Source organism: Triticum aestivum, chromosome 7A (genome assembly GCF_018294505.1).
Source record: "Triticum aestivum cultivar Chinese Spring chromosome 7A, IWGSC CS RefSeq v2.1, whole genome shotgun sequence".
NCBI classification, from domain to species: Eukaryota; Viridiplantae; Streptophyta; class Magnoliopsida; order Poales; family Poaceae; genus Triticum; species Triticum aestivum.
In genome coordinates, this window is record NC_057812.1 from 378,275,380 (window position 1) to 378,299,585 (window position 24,206).

Below are 24,206 nucleotides of genomic sequence, written 5' to 3' on the forward strand. Positions count from 1 at the left end.
GAGGATGATGACGACGATGATGATGATGACGGTGATGAAGATGACGTCGAGGACGAGGAAGAAGAGGAGGAGGAGGTCGTACCACCGCGCTCAGAAAGGCGGTCGAAGCTTGTCCACGACCCTTCGACCGAACGTGGTAAGGGGGTTGCGACCGCCACTCAGTCGACCAAGCGCCCTCGGACCACCTCTCCGGTGCCGACTGAAAAGGCGCCGAAGCAGCCCAGGGCGGCCTCGTCGAAGCCGATCAAGCTCCTGCCGAAGATGAAGGTGTCCATCCCCACCATATCAGGGTAACCGTGCTGCTCATATTTTCTTATTTTGTGTGAACTTTGTCTCTGGTCGACGCTGAAGTTAGTCGACTGATCCTTTGGAGTTGCAGTGCTGCTACTTCTGAAACCTCGGCCCGGGCTGATGACCACGAGATGGAGGACGCAGCAACTTCGAACCCAGGTACTGTATTCTTAACGCTGTTCTTAGTCGACTGACTCGCGATCTCTGATCCTGATCTTTCTCTGTAGCTCCACCCAATACTGTTATCAATCTTCCTGATGATGATGAGGATGAAGAGCCGCTGAAGCGCAGGAGGAGTCGGAAAACGTCCGCCAGTAAGGTGCCTCAGGATGTGACGGCGCCCGAGATTCTGACTGTGGAGGAAGAGAACATCACTCGACACACGGTGTCCTTCGCAGATCCATTGACGAGTGCTCAGCAGCCCTCCCTCTTCACGACGCACCACGTCCCAGAGGACCAAGCCGGCGCAGCGAAGGAGGCGATACGCCAAGCGGGAATCATGATGGAGCAGCTGAAGACCATCCGGGATGCGAGCCAGGCGGCTTATGACGCCAGTTCTGCCCTCCAAAGCAATGTCCAGGTCAGTCGACCGCTGTTTGTTCTGTTGGATATGCTACCAAAAACTTTTCTTTTCCGGAATCTATAGTAGTCACCCACTGGGTGTGTCGAATGAACTCCGTGTTAGCGGGGGCACGCTGAGTGCACCCGCTGGGTGTAGTCCCCAAGGCTAAGGTCGACTGCTGGCAGTCGGCCTTAGGCTTTATGATGTCAATTTTTCTGTCAGTCGACTATGTCGACTGGATTTCACAAACCGGTGGGGGCACGCTGAGTGCACCCACTGGGTGTAGTCCCCGAGACTGTGGTCGACTGCTTGCAGTTGATCACAGTCTTAGAGAATACATCTCTTTTTTTTGAGGTCGACTGGTCGACTTTGTCTTCAACAGGATTAGTGGGGGCACGCTGAGTGCACCCACTGGGTGTAGTCCCCGAGACTACGGTCGAATGCTTGTATTCGGCTGTAGTCTTAGAAACGTGAGTTTTTCCCTTTTTCACTCGGAAGTGAATTATATTTGACATTTAGTCGATTGGTTCTTCGCAGAACTCTTGTGATCTTGTGGCTCGCTACTCAGAGCTGGAACACAAGCATACTCAAGTCGAGCTGAGCTTGAAGCTGGTTCAGGAGAAGCTGACAAAGGCAAAGGAGGAGACCGAAGGTATGTTTGGTGAGACCCTGACGACTGCTTTTCCCCTTGCTTGTTTCAAAATCTGATCTTGCTGTAACTTGCAGGTAAGGTAAGGGAGGCCCAACAGAAGAAAGACCTTGAGCTAGCTGAGAAGATCAAGCTTGCTGACGAGAAGTTAGCTTCAGTCACCAAGCTCGAACAAGACAATACCAATCTGAAAGCTGCTCTTGGGATTGCCAACAAGGAGGTCAGTCGACTGAAAACTGATAAAGCTGCCCTGACCGACCAAGTCGCCAAATTGACTGGGAAGAAAACTGATCTGGAGGCCTTCCTGAGTGGACTTGCCAAGAAGCTGTTTCTTATGCTTGAAGGTAAACCTCTATGCTTGGCAGACATTTCCAATTGTGATTTTTCCATTCGACCATCTCCTTGACTTAGTGATCACCCTTGCAGAATTTTGTCAAAACTTTGAAGAAGAAACTAGCCGGCTGGAGCCAAACCTCGACCCCGTCAATTCTCCGGTGAACGATGAAGTTGCCATGGATGTTCTCCGACTGGAGTCCCGTGTTGCAGCTGTCGTGGACTATCTCGCAAGGCTGAAGGCCGCCACATCTCGCATCGACTCGACGCTTTGGCCTGAGGAGACACTTCAGAATGACCTTGAATCGCTGATGGCCCGGTTGAACACGATCCCTGGTCGAGTGCAGGAATGGAAGAAGTCCTCGGCTCGGTGTGGTGCAGATGTTGCTCTGTGTCTTGCCCGAGTCCACTGTAAGGATGCACGAGAAGAGAAGCTGGCGGCCCTTCGGGTGGCCAATACCAAGAAGCACGACTTCAGGTCCTTTATGGAAACTTTCCTTGCAGCTGCCACTCGGATCGCCGACGGAATTGACCTTGATGAATTCGTTGCTCCTTCCAGCCCTCCACAGGAGGGGTAAAAAACTTCTTCTGGCTCGACGCTTTTAAATTTGCCTCGGTATGCCGAGTGGAATTGTAACCGATAAACCTTAACAGGCTTAACGCCTGAGCACTCTCGGTTCCTTTAGATATCGATTCAAACTTGAATTTGGTGCTTGAATATGATTGCCTTTGGCTCGAAATGTCTTTTGCAGGTTCAAAGCAAGGCGCCTTTACTGCAATCGACTTATTCTTCAGTCCACTTAGGCGAGCACTGGGCTGCAGCTAAGCCCCCGAGTGAGAGGTTTACTCTTCACTCGGCAGGATTTTGATAACTTAGGCGAGTGCTTGGACTGCAGCTAAGCCCCCGAGTGAGAGGGTTGCTCTACACTCGGTAGGATTTTGATAACTTAGGCGAGTGCTTGGACTGCAGCTAAGCCTCCGAGTGAGAGGGTTGCTCTACACTCGGTAGGATTTTGATAACTTAGGCGAGTGCTGGACTGCAGCTAAGCCTCCGAGTGAGAGGGTTGCTCTACACTCGGTAGGATTTTGATAACTTAGGCGAGTGCTTGGACTGCAGCTAAGCCTCCGAGTGAGAGGGTTGCTCTACACTCGGTAGGATTTTGATAACTTAGGCGAGCACTGGACTGCAGCTAAGCCCCCGAGTGAGAGGGTTGCTCCTCACTCGGTAGGATTTTTGTAACTTAGGCGAGCACAGGGCTGCAGCTAAGCCCCGAGTGGAAGGCTGGCTTACCACTCGGTAGGATTTTTGTAACTTAGGCGAGCACAGGGCTGCAGCTAAGCCCCCGAGTGAGAGGGTTGCTCTACACTCGGTAGGATTTTGTAACTTAGGCGAGTGCTTGGGCTGCAGCTAAGCCCCCGAGTGAGAGGGTTGCTCTTCACTCGGTAGGATTTTTGTAACTTAGGCGAGCACAGGGCTGCAGCTAAGCCCCCGAGTGGAAGGCTGGCTTACCACTCGGTAGGATTTTTATAACTTAGGCGAGCACAGGGCTGCAGCTAAGCCCCCGAGTGGAAGGCTGGCTTACCACTCGGTAGGATTTTATAACTTAGGCGAGCACAGGATTGCAGCTAAGCCTCCGAGTGGGAGTCTGGCTCGCCACTCGGTAGGATTTTTACAAACTTAGGCGAAACGGATTCGCAGCTAAGTCACCCACTGAGGGGGAATTTTATTGGACAAAAATAAAAAGCGACAGAAATTATGGAGGGACTATGACACTATTATTTTGAGGTCCATGAACTACAGAAGTACTTTATTGCAACTCATCCGAGTGATAAAACTTAAGTGTAAAATGGGCGGAGTAGCTCCGCGTTCCAAGCTCGGGGCTCGTCGATATTATGCTTGACGTTGTAAAGACGGTACGCCCCGTTGTGGAGAACCTTGGTGACGATGAAGGGGCCTTCCCAAGAAGGAGCAAGCTTGTGTGGTTTGTGCTGATCCACTCGGAGAACCAAATCTCCTTCCTGGAAGGCTCGACCTCTCACATTTCTGGCGTGGAAACGACGCAAATCTTGTTGGTAGATGGTCGACCGGATCAGAGCCATCTCCCTTTCTTCCTCTAAAAGGTCGACTGCGTCTTGCCGCGCTTGTTCAGCCTCTGCTTCGTTGTAGATTTCAACTCGAGGAGCATTGTGGAGAAGATCACTCGGCAAGACTGCTTCAGCTCCGTAGACCAAGAAGAATGGAGTTCTTCCGGTCGACCGATTAGGTGTGGTCCGCAGTCCCCAGAGTACTGAGGGAAGTTCGTCGACCCAAGCTCCAGCCGCGTGTTTGAGATCACGCATCAGTCGAGGCTTCAATCCCTTAAGAATCAGTCCATTAGCTCGCTCTGCTTGTCCATTCGACTGCGGATGGGCGACTGAAGCGTAGTCGACCCGTGTGCCCTGGGAGTTGCAGAAAGCTCTGAATTCCTCTGAGTCAAAGTTCGACCCATTATCCGTAATGATGCTGTGTGGGACTCCATATCTGAATATTAGTTCCCTGATGAAGCTTACAGCAGTACCGGTGTCAAGGCTCTTGATTGGTTTAGCCTCGATCCACTTGGTGAACTTGTCGACTGCCACCAGTACATGCGTGAAGCCACTTCGTCCTGTTCTCAAAGGACCGACCATGTCCAATCCCCATACTGCGAAAGGCCAGACGAGTGGAATGGTCTTCAGAGCCGACGCAGGCTTGTGTGACATATTCGAGTAGAATTGACATCCCTCGCACTTATCCACTATCTCTTTTGCCATCTCATTCGCCTTTGGCCAGTAAAATCCGGCTCGGTATGCTTTGGCCACGATGGTCCGAGAGGACGCATGATGACCACAGGTCCCCGAGTGAATATCATTGAGGATGAGTCGACCTTCTTCTGGTGTTATGCACTTCTGACCAACTCCAGTCGCGCTTTCTCTGTATAATTGTCCTTTGATTACGGTAAAGGCCTTAGATCGACGGACGATCTGTCGAGCCTCTTCCTCATCCTCCGGGAGCTCTTTCCTCAGGATATATGCGACATACGGAATCGTCCAGTCGGGAATGACCACCAAAACCTCCATGATCAAGTCGACCACCGCTGGGACTTCAACTTCAGTCGGATCTGTGGCACTCTTGGGCTGTGGAGTTTCTTCGGTGAAAGGATCTTCTTTGACTGACGGAGTGTGTATATGCTCCAAGAACACACCACTCGGAATGGCTTCTCTCTTGGAACCTATCTTTGCTAGATCATCAGCTGCTTGATTTTTCAGTCGGGGTATATGATGGAGCTCCAACCCCTCGAACTTCTTTTCCAGCTTCCTCACTGCACTGCAGTATCCAGTCATGGCTGGGCTTCTCACGTCCCACTCTTTCATCACCTGATTGACCACTAAATCCGAGTCGCCATAGACCATCAGGCGACGGACGCCGAGTGAAATGGCCATGCGCAACCCATATAAGAGGGCTTCATATTCTGCCTCATTGTTGGAGGAATCAAAGTGAATCTGGAGCACATATCTGAGCTTATCTCCTCTGGGGGAAACCAGGACAACCCCAGCACCGGAACCATTCAACATCTTAGAGCCATCAAAAAACATGGTCCAATGCTCCGAGTGAACTTCAGTCGGCTGCTGCTGTTCAATCCACTCGGCAAGGAAATCTGCTATTGCCTGGGACTTAATGGCTTTCTTTGCCTCAAACTTGATATCAAGGGGAAGAAGTTCAATCGCCCATTTGGCCACTCGACCAGTTGCATCTCTGTTGTGCAAAATCTCTGATAGTGGAGCGTCGCTGACGACTGTGATGGAATGATCAGAGAAATAATGAGCAACCTTCTTTGTGGTCATGTATATTCCATACACAAGCTTCTGATAATGAGGATATCTCTGCTTGGATGGAGTCAAGACTTCAGACAAATAATACACTGGGCGCTGAACTTTGAGAGCTTTTCCTTCTTCTTCCCGCTCGACCGTTAGCACAGTACTGACGACTTGTCCTGTGGCTGCGATATAGAGCAACAGAGGCTCTTTGCTGATTGGAGCAGCAAGCACCGGCTGGGTGGAGAGCAGAGCTTTTAGCTCGGCAAACGCTGCATCAGCTTCTGGAGTCCACTCGAACTTGTCTGTCTTCTTCATCAGTCGGTAAAGAGGTAATGCCTTTTCACCGAGTCGTGAGATGAATCGACTTAATGCGGCCAAGCATCCAGTAAGCTTCTGGACATCATGCACTCGCACAGGGCGTTTCATTCGGAGAATAGTGCCAATCTTCTCTGGGTTAGCGTCGATTCCCCGTTCGGAAACGAGAAAACCGAGTAACTTGCCACCAGGAACTCCAAATGTGCACTTTGATGGATTGAGCTTGATATCATACCTTCTGAGGTTGGCAAATGTTTCGGCGAGGTCAGCGAGCAGGTCGGAACCTTTTCGCGACTTGACAACGATATCATCCATATAAGCTTCCACATTCCGACTGATTTGAGTGAGTAGACACTTCTGAATCATTCGCATAAATGTGGCTCCGGCATTCTTGAGGCCGAATGGCATGGTGATATAGCAGAAGCACCCGAATGGAGTGATGAAAGCTGTTTTTACCTCGTCGGGCCCGTACAGACGGATCTGGTGGTACCCGGAGTAGGCATCTAAAAAAGATAACCTCTCACATCCCGCGGTCGAGTCAACAATTTGATCTATGCGAGGGAGAGGAAAATGATCTTTCGGGCAGGCCCGGTTGATGTGCTTGAAATCAATGCACATTCGGAGCGACTTGTCCTTCTTAGGAACCATGACGACATTAGCGAGCCACTCGGAGTGGTATATCTCTCGGATAAATCCTGCCGCCAACAGTCGAGCCACTTCTTCGCCAATGGCTTTTCTCTTCTGGACGGCGGACCGCCGAAGATGCTCTTTGACTGGTTTTGCAGATGAGTCGACTCTTAGGCGATGCTCAGCCAGTCCCCTGGGAACACCTGGCATGTCAGCGGGCTTCCATGCAAAAATGTCCCAGTTCTCACGGAGGAACTGGATGAGCGCTTCTTCCTATTTTGGGTCGAGTGTCGTGGAGATGCGGGTCGGAGCTGCTTCGGGGTCGGTCGGGTGAATGTGAACAGGCTTCGTCTCACCGGACGACTGGAATGCAGACTCTGTGGCGGGCTTCTTGGATCGCAGCAAGTCACTCGGATCTGCGTTTTGCTTGTATTCTTCGAACTCGACTGCTGTCACCTGGGAATCGGCAATCTTGGAGCCCTTCTGAAAGCACTCTTCTGCCTTTTTCCTATCACCGGTGACAGTGATCACTCCTTTGGGACCGGGCATCTTCAATTTGAGGTATACGTAGCATGGTCGAGCCATGAACCGCGCGTAAGCTGGTCTCCCCAAAATGGCATGATATGCACTCTGAAAATCCACGACCTCAAACGTCAACTTTTCTTTGCGAAAATGCTTTGAATCGCCAAACACCACGTCCAAAGCTATCTGGCCGAGTGACTCGGCCTTCTTCCCTGGTATAACTCCATGAAAGCTCATGTTACTAGTGCTCAGTCGGGACATCGGAATGCCCATACCTTTCAATGTGTCTGCATACAATAAGTTCAGCCCACTTCCACCATCCATCAGCACCTTTGTCAGTCGAGTGCCTTCGACAACTGGATCGACCACCAAAGCTTGCCTCCCAGGGGTGGCAATATGAGTCGGGTGATCAGATTGGTCGAATGTGATGGGTGTTTGAGACCACTTCAGATAATTTGCTTTTGCGGGGGCAACCATGTTCACCTCTCGGTTAATCACTTTCAGTCGACTTCTGCTTTCCACATCTGCAAAGATCATCAGAGTGGAGTTGATATGCGGATATCCTTCCTCACTGTCCTCCTTGTCTTCGGCCTTGTCCGACTCCTTCTCCTTGTCCTTAGACTGTTTTCCCTGAAACTGCTGGATCAGGAGTCGACATTGGCGAGTGGTGTGCTTCGGGTAAATGATATTCCCCTCTTCGTCTTTCTTCGTGTGAATGTGACATGGCATATCCATCACGTCGTTCCCTTCTTTATCCTTTACCTTCTTGGGGTTCCAGGATCCTTTTGGTTTCCCCTTAAACTTTCCTTGAGTCACGGCCAGAGCCTCTCCAGGAGCTGCCGGTTCAGCCTTCCGCTTCTGTTTCCGACTGGTGTTTCCTTTTTCCGACTGACTCGGCTTGTGCTTGCCGCTTCGGAGTCGGTCTTCTTCTTCGCCGTTGGCGTACTTGGTAGCAATCTCCATCATCCGACTCAAGGTCATGTCACCGGTTCGACCAAACTTCAAACTCAGTTCTCTGTTCTTGACACCATCTTTGAAGGCGCAGACTGCCTGATGATCAGACACATTCTCCACAGTGTGGTGCAAAGTGATCCACCTCTGAATATACTCTCTGAGAGTCTCATTAGTTTTCTGCACGCAGACTTGCAACTCTGTCAATCCAGCTGGTCGCTTGCAAGTTCCTTCAAACGTTCTGATGAACACTCGGGACAGATCTTCCCAAGTGTAAATGCTGCTAGGAGGTAATTGAGTCAACCATGCCCTGGCAGAACCTTCCAGCATGAGGGGCAAGTGCTTCATGGCCACTTCGTCGTTCCCACCACCAATCTGAACTGCCACTCGGTAGTCTTCAAGCCAAGTTTCAGGCTTTGACTCACCAGTGAACTTGCTGACTCCTGTTGCCAACCTGAAATTGGGAGGGATAACTGCGGCTCTGATAGCTCTGCTGAAACATTCAGGACCAGAAACATGCACTCGACTGCTTGTGGGTACATCTCTGTCGAGTGCACCTCGATGGGCTCTGTTCCGGTCGACCAACCCTTGCACGATAATGGATCGCGCGTCGAAGCCTGGTTCTCTGGGGTCGACTGGAACCCTACGCCCTGTACTGTACTGACGCCTATCATCTGGCTGCCGAGGAGCGTAAGACCCACCCCTCGGAGGGGAATAGGGCACTCGACGCCTATCATCTCGGTCGAGTCTGTCGCCATATTGATCTCGCCGATTCCCGCGCCCTTCGCGCCGCGGAGGCGATCTGGGGCTGTGCGCCGACTGAACCGTATTCACAGTGACGGATCGACTGTGAATTCTGTTGCGCGACTGAGACACGGCTGAATTCTGATCTCCTGCTGCCCGGAGTAGATCCCTGATCTGCAGCAAACCTCTGCCAGCTTCCGACTGCGAAGGCTGGATGGACTCTGCTATACGGGTCGCAGCTGCTAAATTTTGAATTGGGGTTCGATATACCTGAGTCGGCGGGAAGAGTTGACGTCGACTGGTGTCGGGAACTCGTTGCCGCGCGCGCTCGTCGAGTGCTCGCTGAAGATTCTCCAGTCGAGTGCGCTCAGCCAAATTGGCCAGACACGCCTCCTCCAAGGCACGAGCCTCGGGGGTTTCTCCTGTGATGGGAATACGCAAGGGATCCTCGTTCCTGCGGCGAAGTTCCTCTCTTTGCAGAGAGTCGAGTGGCTCGGGCTGGTACTCTTCGTAGCCTCGTGTAGGGTCGCCGCCGTCACCTGCTCCACCACCACGGGCGAAGCCAGGGGGACTGTGGGGCCCGTCGACCATCAAGATTTCCGCCGCTGGATCACTGCTACCGCACTCGGATGCAGTCTCTACGGAGCCAGTCGACTGATCGAACAAGTCGTAGAGAGGTTCGTCGGGCTCGATTGCCGCAACTTGGGTGGTGGCCGATTGGCGAGCCACCGCGTGCCTCACCCATCGCTGAAGCCTCGACCGGCCTGAGCGCTTGCGCTGGCGGGAGACCGGGAGGGTGGACGATAAAGGAGCCGACCGATACTGGGTCGACGGTTGCCGCAGCAGAACGCCACGGACACATGCGCGAAAATGCGTCGCACCGCGGACGGGGAGCGCATCCACGTCGAGTGGAGCCTCCTGGAGCCATGCGGAGTCGTCGGCGATGAAGGTGAGAGTGCCGAGACGGATCTCTTGACCCTCGACCAAAACTCCAGCAGACACCATGATGAAAGTACTCGGAAGAATCGCAACTTCTCCACAAAATCGCTAAAACACCTGCCCCACGGTGGGCGCCAACTGTCGTGGTTCTAAGCCTGACAGTAGAGTGGGGGGTAGGTATTGAGAGGCAAGGTCCTAGCTATGGAGAGGTTGTAAGCACAAGGGATGTACGAGTTCAGGCCCTTCTCGGAGGAAGTAACAGCCCTACGTCTCGGAGCCCGGAGGCGGTCGAGTGGATTATGAGTATATGAGTTACAAGGTGCCGAACCCTTCTGCCTGTGGAGGGGGGTGGCTTATATAGAGTGCGCCAGGACCCCAGCCAGCCCACGTAGGAGAGGGTTTAAGGTGAGTTAAGTCTGGGGCGTTACTGGTAACGCCCCACATAAAGTGCCTTTACTATCATAAAGTCTACTTGATTACAGGCCGTTGCAGTGCAGAGTGCCTCTTGACCTTCTGGTGGTCGAGTGAGTCTTCGTGGTCGAGTCCTTCAAGTCAGTCGAGTGTGTCTCTCGTTGGTCGACTGGAAGGCGACTTCTTCTAAGGGTGTCCTTGGGTAAGGTACTTAGATCAGGTCCATGACCCTACCCTAGGTACATAACCCCATCAATCACGCCGCCTGAACTGCGGGGGTTGGTTTGCCACCGCCGTCATTGATTCTTGCCGCTGTAGCAGCAGTGGCAGAGGGAAGCGACGGAGATCGAACGGGGTGTGGTGGAAGCAACATCGCTTCCTCTCTCCGTTCCCATGACCTCCTGCCTTTTCTCGAGCGTCACGGATTATGAAGTTGTTGAGGAAGAAAATGATGATGAAGATGATGCGCTATGTACACTTCTCGGGTTCACGCAAGCGCAGCCCCCTACCTAGTGCGCCAAAGATGTCGTGGGAATCCACAGCCACCTTTGGGGCCATGAGCCCCTTGTTGTTCGGCAGGGGGGATGAGCACATTACACAAAGAGCAGAGAACGTAACACAACACGGCAGAGATCACACGGGAAAATTTACCCAGGTTCAGGACGCCACGAGGTGTAAAACCCTACTCTTGCATTGGTGTATTGATGGTGTATTGTGGTGGAAGCGCAACGCTCTAGCCCGGCAGTGTTGTCTCAAGGCGAGACTAGCTACGCGTGTATCAGTGTACAATGGTCTGAATCGTTTCTATGGTTATCATGGGCCTCCTTTTACAGATCAAGGGGTCACCAAAGTGGCAAATCAGTCATTGTGTACTGATTACATAGAAAATAGTGTTATCATACATAACTCTGCAGATGGGGCGAAGCTCATTAAATGCGCCGCTTAGTGTCACATCACGGCCTGCTTGGCAAGCCTTGTCGGGCTGTTCGGCCACCTTCTCTCCTGTCTGAATGACACATCACTAGACAAGTGTCCTTTGGAGGTGATTTCCATAGGAAGTGGCTGCCATGTGGCAGAAAACAACCACTTAGTCACTTAGGGGCTTGACACCGCATTGATCGATGACTTGCATCTCTGTGAGGTGGTGCGGTGGAGTCTTGGTGGGTCTTTTTGCCTTTGTAGGGCCCGACAGGCCCGCCGGGATGGTCTTGAGGCTTGTTCCTGGGGTAACCTTGACCTAGCCAGGCTTGCCTGCCCGACAAGGATGGTTTTCCCTTAGTGGTGTGTTGCGCCTTTGGTTTGACTTGGTCTTCTTAATCTACACTCTAGTTCTTCAAAGAGCTGATCTCTTGTGCTTAGTCTGGTCTTGGATGTTGTACCCTGACACAATCATCAAAAGAAGTTTCGTAAACAAAAAAAATCATCTATGAAAATCTCAATAATTTTTTTACAAAAGCCACAGAATATAGCAGTCATACATCTTTGAAAGGCAGCAAGTGCATTGCATAAACCAAAATGCATACATTTATAAGTATAAGTTCCAAAAGGACAAGTAAAAGTGGTTTTCTCTTGGTCCGGTTGTAAAACATGTATTTGAAAGAAACCAGAATATCCATCAAGAAAGAAAAAGTGTGTACGCTTAAACAATCTTTCTAACATTTGATCAATTAAAGATAAGGGGTAATGATCTTTTCTAGTAGCTTTATTTAATTTTCTTAAATCAATTACCATCCTATAACAAGTACAAATTCTTTGTGGAATAGGTTCATTTTTATCATTAGGAACAATTGTAATGCCTCCTTTCTTAGGGACACAATGAATGGGACTTACCCATCTACTATCAGCTATGGGTAGATTATACCTGCTTCCAGGAGCTTTAATATTCCAATTCTTACCACTTCCTTCATCTTAGGATTTAATCGCCGTTGATGATCAACAAGTGGTTTCGCATCAAGTTCCATATCAATCTTGTGCTGACATAGAGTGGGACTAATGCCCTTAAGATCATCAAGAGTGTATCCAATAGTAGCACGCTGCTTCCTCAAAGTTTTAATAATGTCTTTTCTTCATGCTCTGAAAGTTTAGCACTAATAATAACATGATACATTTTCTTTTCATCAAGATAAACATATTTCAATGTATTAGGCAATTGTTTTAATTCAAACACGGGATCACCTTTAGGTGGAGGAGGACCTCCAACAGTTTCAACAGGCAAATTGTGTTTAATAATAGGTGGTTGATCAAAGAACATGTTATCTATTTCATTTCTTTTATTCAAGTGCACATCATTTTCATGGTCTAGCAAATATTGTTCTAACGGGTCAGTAGGAGGTACGGAAATAGAAGCAAGACCAATAATTTCATCTTTACTAGGCAATTATTTATCATGAGGTTGTCTATGAAACTTAGAGAAATTAAACTCATGAGATATATCACCAAAGTTTACACTGATAGTTTCTTTAGCGCAATCAATCTTAACATTAACAATGTACAAGAAAGGTCCACCAAATATAATGGGACAAAAATCATCTTGTGGAGAACCAAGAACTAGAAAATGATTAGGGTATTTTATTTTTTCACACAGGACTTCAACATCTCTAACAATCCCAAGTGGTGTAATAGTGTCTTTGTTTCCGAGCTTAATAGTAACATCAATGTCTTATATTTCAGCAGGAGCAATATCATTCATAATTTCTTGATATAAGGTAGTTTAGATAGCACTCACACTAGCACCCAAATCACATAATCCATGATCACAATGATCTCCTATTTTAACTGAGACAACGGCCATGCGAACAACAGGCTTATTCTTCTCTTTATCATCGGGTTTAGCAATTCTAGCAGCTTCACCACTGAAATAAATAGCATGCCCATCAATATTATTGACTCGGAGATCTTTATCCATATCAACATTAGGTTCAACTTTAATTTGTTCAGAGGGTCTAGGTATTCTAATATTACTTTTGTTAACCACGATTGAAACCTTACAATGTTCCTTTATCCTAACATGAAAAGGTGGTTTTTCAATGTAAGCAATAGGCACAACTGAATCAACATTGTAAATGATAGTTTCTTCTTTAACCATAATGGGATCCTCAATATTTTCTTTAACACGGGATGATATTTAAACCGTTTATCCTTAGGGAGATCAACATGCGTAGCAAATTATTCACAAAAGGAAGCTACTATCTCAGAGTCAAGTCCGTATTTATCGCTAAACTTGTGAAAAGCATCGGTATCCATAAAAGATTTAACAGAATTGAACTTAAGTGTTATACCTGACTCATTAACTTTGTCAAGTTCCAAATCTTCAAAGTTGCATTAGATTTTTTCCAGAAGATTCCATCTGAATTCAATAGCTTTCTTCATAAAAGAGCAAGTCGAAGAAGAATCAAGCACATTTTGATTATCATGAGAAAGTCGAGCATAAAAAGTCTGTAAGATAATTTTTTTAGAGCTCGTGATTGGGGCATGTATACATCATCTATTTAAGCCTCCCCCAATCTTGAGTGATACTTTATCCTTCACGAGGCCAAAAATTATATATATATATATATATATTCCGATCATGATGAACTAGATGCATAGGATAAAACTTTTGATGAAATTCCAATTTCAGTCGACCAATCCCAAGCTCCAGTGTCATCACCTAGCCTATACAATGTCAATGACTTTCCCTTAAAAGATAAAGGGAAGACCATCTTCTTAACTTCATCTCCGGGTAAACCCGCGAGCTTAACTAATCCACAAACTTCATCCACATAGATTAGGTGCATATTAGGACGTAATGTTCCATCTCCTGCATAAGGATTAGCTAGCAGTTTCTCTATCATACCCAAAGGAATCTCATAATAAATATTTTTAGTAGGTGCGGTAGGTTGAGGAGCAACTCTTTGTGCTTTTGGTTGAGTTGAAGATACCCCGAACAAACCCCTCAAAGCATGATTTTGCATACTAACAAGTAACAGTAAATTTCAACGCATGATATAAATTTTTCCTTACGAAATTCCACTTACCAGAAGCGCTTCACTCATAGGCAATGGAGCCAAAAAATAGCCTTGATGACCCACAAGTATAGGGGGTCAATCATATTCCGTTCAGTAAGTAAGAGTGTCGAACCCAATGCGGAGCAGAAGGAAATGACAAGCGGGTTTTGGCAATGTATTTTCTGCAGCACTAAAATTGTCGGTAATAGATAGTTTGATAGCAAGGTAATTTGTAACGATCAAGTAATAGTAACGGTAAAAATAGTGCAGCAAGGTAGCCCAATCCTTTTTGTAGCAAAGGATAGGCCGAAATGGTCTCTTATAATAATCAAAGCGTTCTTGAGGACACACGGGAATTTCATCTAGTTACCTTCATCATGTTTGTTTGATTCGCATTCGCTACTTTGATAATTTGATATGTGGGTGGACCGGTGCCTGGGTGCTGTTCTTACTTGAATAAACCTCCCACTTATGATTAATCCCTCTCACAAGTATCCACAACTAGGAAAGAAGAATTAAGATAAAATCTAACCATAGCATTAAACATATGGATCCAAATCAGCCCCTTACAAAATAGCGCATAAACTAGAGTTTAAGCTTTTGTCACTCTAGCAACTCATCATCTAATAACTACTCCACAATGCATTCCCTTAGGCCCAAAGATGGTGAAGTTTCATGTAGTTGACGTTCCCATAACACCACTAAGGGAATAAACAACATACATATCATCAAAATATCGAAGGAGTACCTAATTCACATGATAACTTATGAGAAGACTTCTCCCATGTCCTCAAGAACAAAAGTAACTACTCATCAAACATATTCATGCTCAAGATCAGAGGGGTATTGAATAGCATAATAGATCTGAACATATGATCTTCCACCAAATAAACTAACTAGCATCAACTACAAGGTGTAATCAACACTACTAGCAACCCACATGTACCAATGTGAGGTTTTGATACAAAGATTGAATACAAGAGATGAACTAGGGTTTGAGATGAGATGGTGTTGTTGAATATGTTGATGAAGATGGGTCCTCCCACGATGAGAGGGTTGTTGGTCATGACGACGGTTTCAATTTCCCCCTCCTAGAGGGAAGTATCCCTAGCGGAATCTCTCCGCCGGAGAGCAAAAGTGCTCATGCCCAAGTTTCGCCTCGAGATGGCAGTGCTCCATCCTGAAAGTCCTCTCCTTTTTCTAGGGAAAATGGGCTTATATACCAGAAGATGGGCACCAGAGGCTGGCCAGGGGCCCCACTACCCACCAGGGCGCCCTAGGGGGTTGGCACGCCCTATTGCCTAGTAGGGACATGGGTGGGCCCCTCTGGTACTTCTTTTCTCCAATAATTTTTATATATTCCAAAATAAATCTCCGTAAAATTTCAACTTATTAGGAGATGTGCAGAATAGGTATCTCTGATATAGCTTTTTCAGGTCCAGAATTGCAGTTGTTGGTAATCTCCCTCTTTGTGTAAACCTTGCATATTATGAGACAAAAGGTATTAGTATTACTCTACAAAGTGTTATATTGATTGAAAACACTATAAATAACAGTAGGAAAACATGATGCAAAATTATGTATCAGGGGTTTCGAGGAGAACACGCGTAGCCCGGGCCAAACTGGGTCATATAGTGGGACATCGTCTACATAAAACCACACGGACGACCAGAAGTCGGTATCCTCTCGAGTATTACATGGAAGGTATTTGGTCCCTTCAATTTGGTAAACCTCAGCAACTCCCACCTTGTACAACACCCCGGTTGGAGAGCAGTGCATTATCCAAAAATACATGCGCCAGAGCCGAAAGTGTGTGATACGTCTCCAACGTATCTATAATTTATGAAGTATTCGTGCCACGTTTACAACAATTTTATATGGTTTTGGTATGATTTGATTAGAACTAACCCGGACTAGCGCTATTTTCAGCAGAACTACCCTGGTGTCGTTTTTTGTGCAGAAATAAAATTTCTCAAAATGGGCTGAAAATTTACGGTGATTTTTTATGGACCAAAAGAGACCCCCCGAAGCATCGAAGCTAGGCCACAAGCCTTGGGGCACGCCCACCCCCCTAGGGCATGCCCCTGGCTTGTGTGCCCCTCGGGCACCCCCTTGGTGTGAGAACGACGCCAAAAATTCCTATAAATATCAAAACCCCTAAAAAGAACCCTAGATCGGAAGTTCCACTGCCACAAGCCTCTATAGCCACAAAAAACCAATCGGGTCCCCGTTTCGGCACCTTGCCGGAGGGGGAAATCATCACGGGAGGCAATCTTCATCATCCCGACGATCTCCATGACGAGGAGGAAGTAGTTCACCCTCGGGGCTGATGGTATGTACCAGTAGCTATGTGTTTGATCTCTCTCTCTCTCTCATGTTCTTGATTTGGCATGATCTTGATGTACCGCAAGCTTTGTTACTATAGTTGGATCATATGGTGTTTCTCCCTCTCTATCTTCTTGTGATGAATTGTGTTTTACCTATGAGGTTACACTATTATTGGATTGAATACTTTTATGGATATGACAACACTTGATGTATGTCTTGCGCAGGATACCCATGGCGACATTGGGGTGTTCAATTGATTCACTTGATGTATGATTTGGCACTCAATTCGTGGATTCTCGAGATGACATTGGGGTAATCTATGCATAGGGGTTGATGCACGTTTTCATCCTTTTTTCTCCAGCATAAATCTTGGGGCACTCTTTGAGGTTCCTTTCGTTGGATTGAATATTATGAATCTAAAGTTGTTTGATGCATATCATATAATTAACCCACGGATACTTGTGGTGACATTGGATTATCTAGGTGACATTAGGGTTGATTGATGTGTATCATATGGTGTTATTTTAGTACGATCTCTAGGACCATCTTCATCATCCTGGCGGTCTCCTTAACGAGGAGGGAGTAGTTCACCCTCGGGGCTGAGGGTATGTGCGAGTAACTATGTGTTTGATCTATCTCTCTCGTGTTCTTGATTTGGCATGATCTTAATTTATCGTGAGCTTTGTTACTATAGTGGGATCATATGGTGTTTCTCCCTCTCTATCTTCTTGCGAGGATTTGACTTTCACCTTTGAGGTTTCACTATTATCGGGTTAAATACTTTTATGGATTTGAGACCACTTGATGTATGTCATGCATGGGATACCCGTGGTGACAATGGGGTGTTCTCTTAATTCACTTGATGTATGCTACCTCTTGAGCACTGCGTTGGTTTTCCCTTGAAGAGGAAAGGGTGACGTAGCAAAGCAGCGTAAGTATTTCCCTCAGTTTTTGAGAACCAAGGTATCAATCCAGTAGGAGACCACTCGCGAGTCACCTCGTACGTACACAAACAAATAAGAACCTCGCAACCAACATGATAAAGGGGTTGTCAATCCCTTCATGGCCAGTTGCAAGAATGATATCTGATAGAGATAATAATAATAAGATAAATATTTTTGGTATTTTTATGATATAGGTTGAAAGTAAAGATTGCAAAATAAAATAGATTGGAAACTTGTATGATGGAGAATAGACCCGGGTGCCATAGGTTTCACCAGTGGCTTCTCTCAAGATAGCATAAGTATTATGGTGGGTGAACAGATTACTGTCGAGCAATTGATAGAAAAGTGAATAATTATGAGAATATCTAGGTATGATCATGTATATAGGCATCATGTCCGTGACAAGTAGACTGACTCTTGCCTGCATCTACTACTATTACTCCACACATCGACCGCTATCCAGCATGCATCTAGAGTATTAAGTTCATAAGAACAGAGTAAAGCTTTAAGCAAGATGACATGATGTAGAGGGATAAACTCATGCAATATGATCTAAACCCCATCTTTTATCCTCGATGGCAACAATACAATACGTGTCGTTTCCCTCTCTGTCACTAGGATTGAGCACCGCAAGATTGAACCCAAAGCTAAGCACTTCTCCCATTGTAAGAAAGATCAATCTAGTAGGCCAAACCAAACTGATATTTCGAAGAGACTTGCAAAGATAACCAATCATACATAAAAGAATTCAGAGAAGATTCAAATATTGTTCATAGATAAACTTGATCATAAACCCACAATTCATCGGATCTCGACAAACACACCTCAAAAAGATTTACATCGAATAGATCTCCAAGAGAATCGAGGAGAACTTTGTATTGAGATCCAAAGAGAGAGAAGAAGCCATGTAGCTAATAACTATGGACCCGAAGGTCTGAGGTAAACTACTCACACATCATCGCAGGGCCATGGAGTTGATGTAGAGGCCCTCCGTGATCAATGCCCCCTCCGGCGGAGATCTGGAAAAGGCCCCAAGATGGGATCTCTTGGGTACAGAAGGTTGCAGTGGTGTAAATAGGGTTTCATGGTGCTCCTGGATGTTTTTGGGGTATATGGGTATATATAGGAGGAAGAAGTAGGTCGGTGGAGCAATGAGGGACCCACGAGGGTGGAGGGCGCGCCTAGGGGGGTAGGCGTGCCCCCTTGCCTCATGGCCTCCTCGATTGTTTCTTGACGTCCACTCCAAGTCCCCTGGATCACGCTTGTTCCAAAAATAATGCTCTCGAAGGTTTCATTCCGTTTGGACTCCGTTTGATATTCCTTTTCTGCGAAACACTGAAATAGGCAAAAAACAGCAATTTCGGTTCGGCTTCCGGTTAATAGGTTAGTCCCGAAAAAAATACATAAGTGTAAAATAAAGCCCATTAACATCCAAAACAGATAATATAATAGCATGGAACAATAAAAAATTATAGATACACTAGAGACGTATCAAGCATCCCCAAGCTTAATTCCTGCTCGTCCTCTAGTAGGTAAATGATAAAAACAGAATTTTTGATGTGGAATTCTTCCTAACATATTTCTCAATGTAATTTTTCTTTATTGTGGCATGAATGTTCAGATCCGAAAGATTCAAGATAAAAGTTTAATATTGACATAAAAATAATAATACTTCAATCATACTAACTAAGCAATCATGTCTTCTGAAAATAACATGGCCGAAGAAAGTTATCCCTACAAAATAATATAGTCTGGCTATGCTCTATCTTCACCACACAACATGTTTAAATCATGCACAACCCCTATGGCAAGCCAAGCAATTGTTTCATACTTTTGATGTTCTCAAACTTTTCCAACTTTCATGTAATACATGAGCGTGAGCCATGAACATAGCACTATAGGTGGAATAGAATGGTGGTTGTGGAGAAGACAACAAGGAGAACATAGTCTCACATCATCTAGGCGTATCAACGGGCTATGGAGATCCCCATCAATAGATATCAATGTGAGTGAGTAGGGATTGCCATGCAATGGATGCACTAGAGCTATAAGTGTATGAAAGCTCAACAAAAGAAATTAAGTGGGTGTGCATCCAACTTGCTTGCTCACGAATACCTAGGGCAATTTGGGGAAGCCCATCATTGGAATATACAAGCCAAGTTCTATAATGTAAAATTCCCACTAGTTTATGAAAGTGACAACATAGGAGACTCTCTATCATGAAGATCATGGTGCTACTTTGAAGCACAAGTGTGGAAAAGGATAGTAACATTGTCCCTTCTCCCTTTTTCTCTCATTTTTTTATTTGGGCCTTCTTTTTTTTGGCCTCTTTTCTCTTTTTTCATCCGGAGTCTCGTCCTGACTTGTGGGGGAATCATAGTCTCCATCATCCTTTCCTCACTGGGACAATGCTCTAATAATGATGATCATGACACTTCTTTTTACTTACAACTAAAGAATTACAACTCAATACTTAGAACAAAATATGACTCTATGTGAATGCCTCCGGCGGTGTACTGGGATATGCAATGAATCAAGAGTGACATGTATGAAAAAATTATGAACGGTAGCTTTGCCACAAATACGATGTCAACTACATGATCCTACATGGCAATATGACAATGATGAAGCGTGTCATAACAAACGGAACGGTGGAAAGTTGCATGGCAATATATCTCGGAGTGGCTATGGAAATGCCATAATAGGTAGGTATGGTGGCTGTTTTGAGGAAGGTATATGGTACCGGCGAAAGGTGCGCGGTACTAGAGAGGCTAGCAATGGTGGAAGGGTGGGGGTGCGTATAATCCATGGACTCAACATTAGTCATAAAGAACTCACATACTTATTGCAAAAATCTATTAGTTATCGAAACAAAGTATTATGCGCATGCTCCTAGGGGGATAGATTGGTAGGAAAAGACCATCGCTCGTCCCCGACCGTCACTCATAAGGAAGGCAATCAATAAATAAATCATGCTCTGACTTCATCACATAACGGTGCACCATACGTGCATGCTACGGGAATCACAAACTTCAACACAAGTATTTCTCAAATTCACAACTACTCAAGTAGCATGACTCTAATATCACTACCTCTATATCTCAAAACAATCATCAAGTATCAAGCTTCTCTTAGTATTCAATGCACTTATATGAAAGTTTTTGTTATGACTAAAAGCAAATTTCCATGTTGTTCTAAAGGACTCTCAATATAATATAAGTGAAGCATGAGATATCAATTATTTCTATAAAATAAAACCACCACCGTGCTTTAAAAGATATAAGCGAAGCACTAGAGCAAAAACTATATAGCTCAAAAGACATAAGTGAAGCACATAGAATATTCTAATAAATTCTGATTCATGTGTGTCTTCTCTAAAAAGGTGTGTACAGAAAGGATGATTGTGGTAAACTAAAAATCAAAGACTCAAATCATAGAAGACGCTCCAAGCAAAACACATATCATGTGGTGAATAAAAATATAGCTCCAAGTAAAGTCACTGATGAACGAAGACAAAAGAGGGGATGCCTTCCGGGGCATCCCCAAGCTTAGGATTTTTGGTGTCCTTGTATTTTACCTTGGGGTTCCTTGGGAATCCCCAATCTTAGGCTCTTTCCACTACTTGTTCCATAACCCATCAAATCATTACCCAAAACTTGAAAACTTCACAACACAAAACTTAGAAGGAAAATCTCGTGAGCTCCGTTAGCGAAAGAAAACAAAACAACACTTCAAGGTACTATAATGAACTCATTATTTATTTATATTAGTTTTAAACCTAATGTATTCCAACTTCTCTATGGTTTATAAACTCTATTACTAGCCATAGATTCATCAAAATAAGCAAACAACACACGAAAAACAGAATCTGTCAAAACCAGAATAGTATGTAGTAATCTGTAACTAACGCAAACTTATGGAACCCCAAAAATTCTAAAATAAATTTATGTAAGTGAGGAATTTATCTATTAATAATCTTAAAAAATAATTAACGAAATAGCACTCTCCAATAAACAATGGCAGCAAATCTCGTGAGCGCTAAAGTTGTTGTTTTTTACAGCAAGATCGAAAAGACTTTCCCCAAGTCTTCCCAACGGTTCTACTTGGCACAAACACTAATTAAACAAAAAAACACAACCAAAAAATAGGCTAGATAAATTATTTATTAGTAAACAGGAGCAAAAATCAAGGAATAAAAATAAAATTGGGTTGCCTCCCAACAAGCGCTATCGTTCAATGCCCCTAGCTAGGCATAAAAGCGAAGATAGATCTAGGTATTGCCATCTTTGGTAGGCAATCCATAGGTGGCCCTCATAATAGATTCATATGGTAATTCAATTTTCTTTCTAGGGAAGTGTTCCATGCCTTTCCTTAACGGAAATTGGAACCTAATATTCCCTTCCTTCATATCAATAATTGCACCAATCGTTCTAAGGAAAGGTCTACCAAGAATAATATGACATGAAGGACTGCAATCTATGTCAAGAACAATGAAATCTACGGGCACATAATTCCTATTTGCAACAATAATAACATCATTAATCTTTCCCATAGGTTTCTTAATAGTGGAATCCGCAAGGTGCAAGTTTAAAGAACAATCATCAAATTCACGGAAACCTAGCAAATCACAGAAAGCTTTTGGGATCGTGGAAACACTAGCACCCAAATCACACAAATCATAGCATTCATGATATTTATTTTTAATTTTAATTTTAGGTTCCCACTCATCATAAAGTTTTCTAGGGATAGAAACTTCCAACTCAAGTTTTTCTTCATAAGATTGGATCAAGGCATCAACGATATGTTTAGTAAAAGCTTTATTTCGACTATAAGCATGATGAGAATTTAGCAAGGATTGCAACAAGGAAATACAATCTATCAAAGAGCAATTATCATAATTAAATTCCTTAAAATCCAAGATAGTGGGTTCATTACTATCTAAAGTTTTAACCTCTTTAATCCCACTTTTACCAATTTTTGCATCAAGATCTAAAAACTCCGATTTTTTGGTACGCCTTCTAAGTAAAGTTGACTCATCTCCAATCCCATCATTATGAAGATTCATATTGCAAAACAAGTATTTAATAGGGGACACATCAATCACTTTTAGATCTTCATCTTTATTATCATGAAAACTAGAAGAACATGCTTTTATGAAGCAATCTTTTTTACCACGCATCCTAGCGGTTCTTTCTTTGCACTCATCAATGGAAATTCTCATAGATTTGAGAGACTCATTGATATCATTCTTAGGTGGAATAGATCTAAGTTTCAAAGAATGAACATCAAGAGAAATTCTATCCATGTTCCTAGCCAACTCATCAAACTTAAGCAATTTTTCTTCAATCAAAGCATTGAAACTCTTTTGCGAACTAATAAATTCTTTAATACTAGATTCAAAATTAGAGGGCATCTTATTATAATTTCTATAAGAACTATTCTAGGAATTACCATAATTATTAGAGGAATTGCTAGGAAACGGCCTAGAATTAAAATTACCTCTATACGCCTTGTTACCAAAATTGTTCCTACCAACAAAATTCACATCCATAGATTCATTATTATTCTCAATCAAAGTAGACAAAGGCATATCATTGGGATCAATAGGAGCACTCTTATTAGCAAACAATTTCATAAGTTCATCCATCTTTCCACTCAAAACATTAATCTCTTCAATTGCATGCACCTTTTTACCAGTAGATCTTTCAGTGTGCCATTGAGAATAATTAACCCCAATATTATCTAGGAGTTTGGTAGCTTCTCCTAAAGTGATTTCCATGAAAGTGCCTCCCGCGGCCGAATCTAAGAGATTTCTAGAAGAAAAATTCAATCCGACATAAATTTTTTGTATAATCATCCATAAATTCAAACCATGTGTAGGGAAATTACGTATCAATAATTTCATTCTCTCCCAAGATTGTGCAACATGCTCATAATCAAGTTGCTTAAAATTCATAATATCATTTCTAAGAGAGATGATCTTAGCGGGAGGAAAACACTTAGAGATAAAAGCATCTTTGCACTTATTCCATGAATCAATACTATTTTTAGGCAAAGACGTAAACCAAGCTTTAGCACGATCTCTAAGCGAAAACGGAAATAGCTTAAGTTTAACAATATCATTATCCACATCTTTCTTATTTTGCATATCACACAAATCAGCAAAGTTGTTTAGATGGGTAGCGACATCTTCACAAGGAAGGCCAGAAAACGGATCTTTCATGACAAGATTCAGCAAAGCAATATTAATTTCACAAGATTCAGCATCGGTAAGAGGAGAAATCGGAGTGCTAATAAAATCATTATTGTTGGTATTAGCAAAGTCACACAATTTAGTATTATCTTGAGCCAGCATGACAAGCAAGCAATCCAACACACAAGCAAACAAGCGAAGAAAAAGAAAACGGAAAGAGATGGTGAAAGGAAAAGAGGGTGAATAAAACGGCAAGGGTGAAGTGGGGGCGAGGAAAACGAGAGGCAAATGGAAAATAATGTAATGCGAAGGATAAGAGTTGTGATGGGTACTTGGTATGTCTTGACTTGGCGTAGATCTCCCCGGCAACGGCGCCAGAAATCCTTCTTGCTACCTCTTGAGCATGCGTTGGTTTTCCCTTGAAGAGGAAAGGGTGATGCAGCAAAGCAGCGTAAGTATTTCCCTCAGTTTTTGAGAACCAAGGTATCAATCTAGTAGGAGACCACGCGCGAGTCACCTCGTACCTACACAAACAAATAAGTACCTCACAACCAACGCGATAAAGGGATTGTCAATC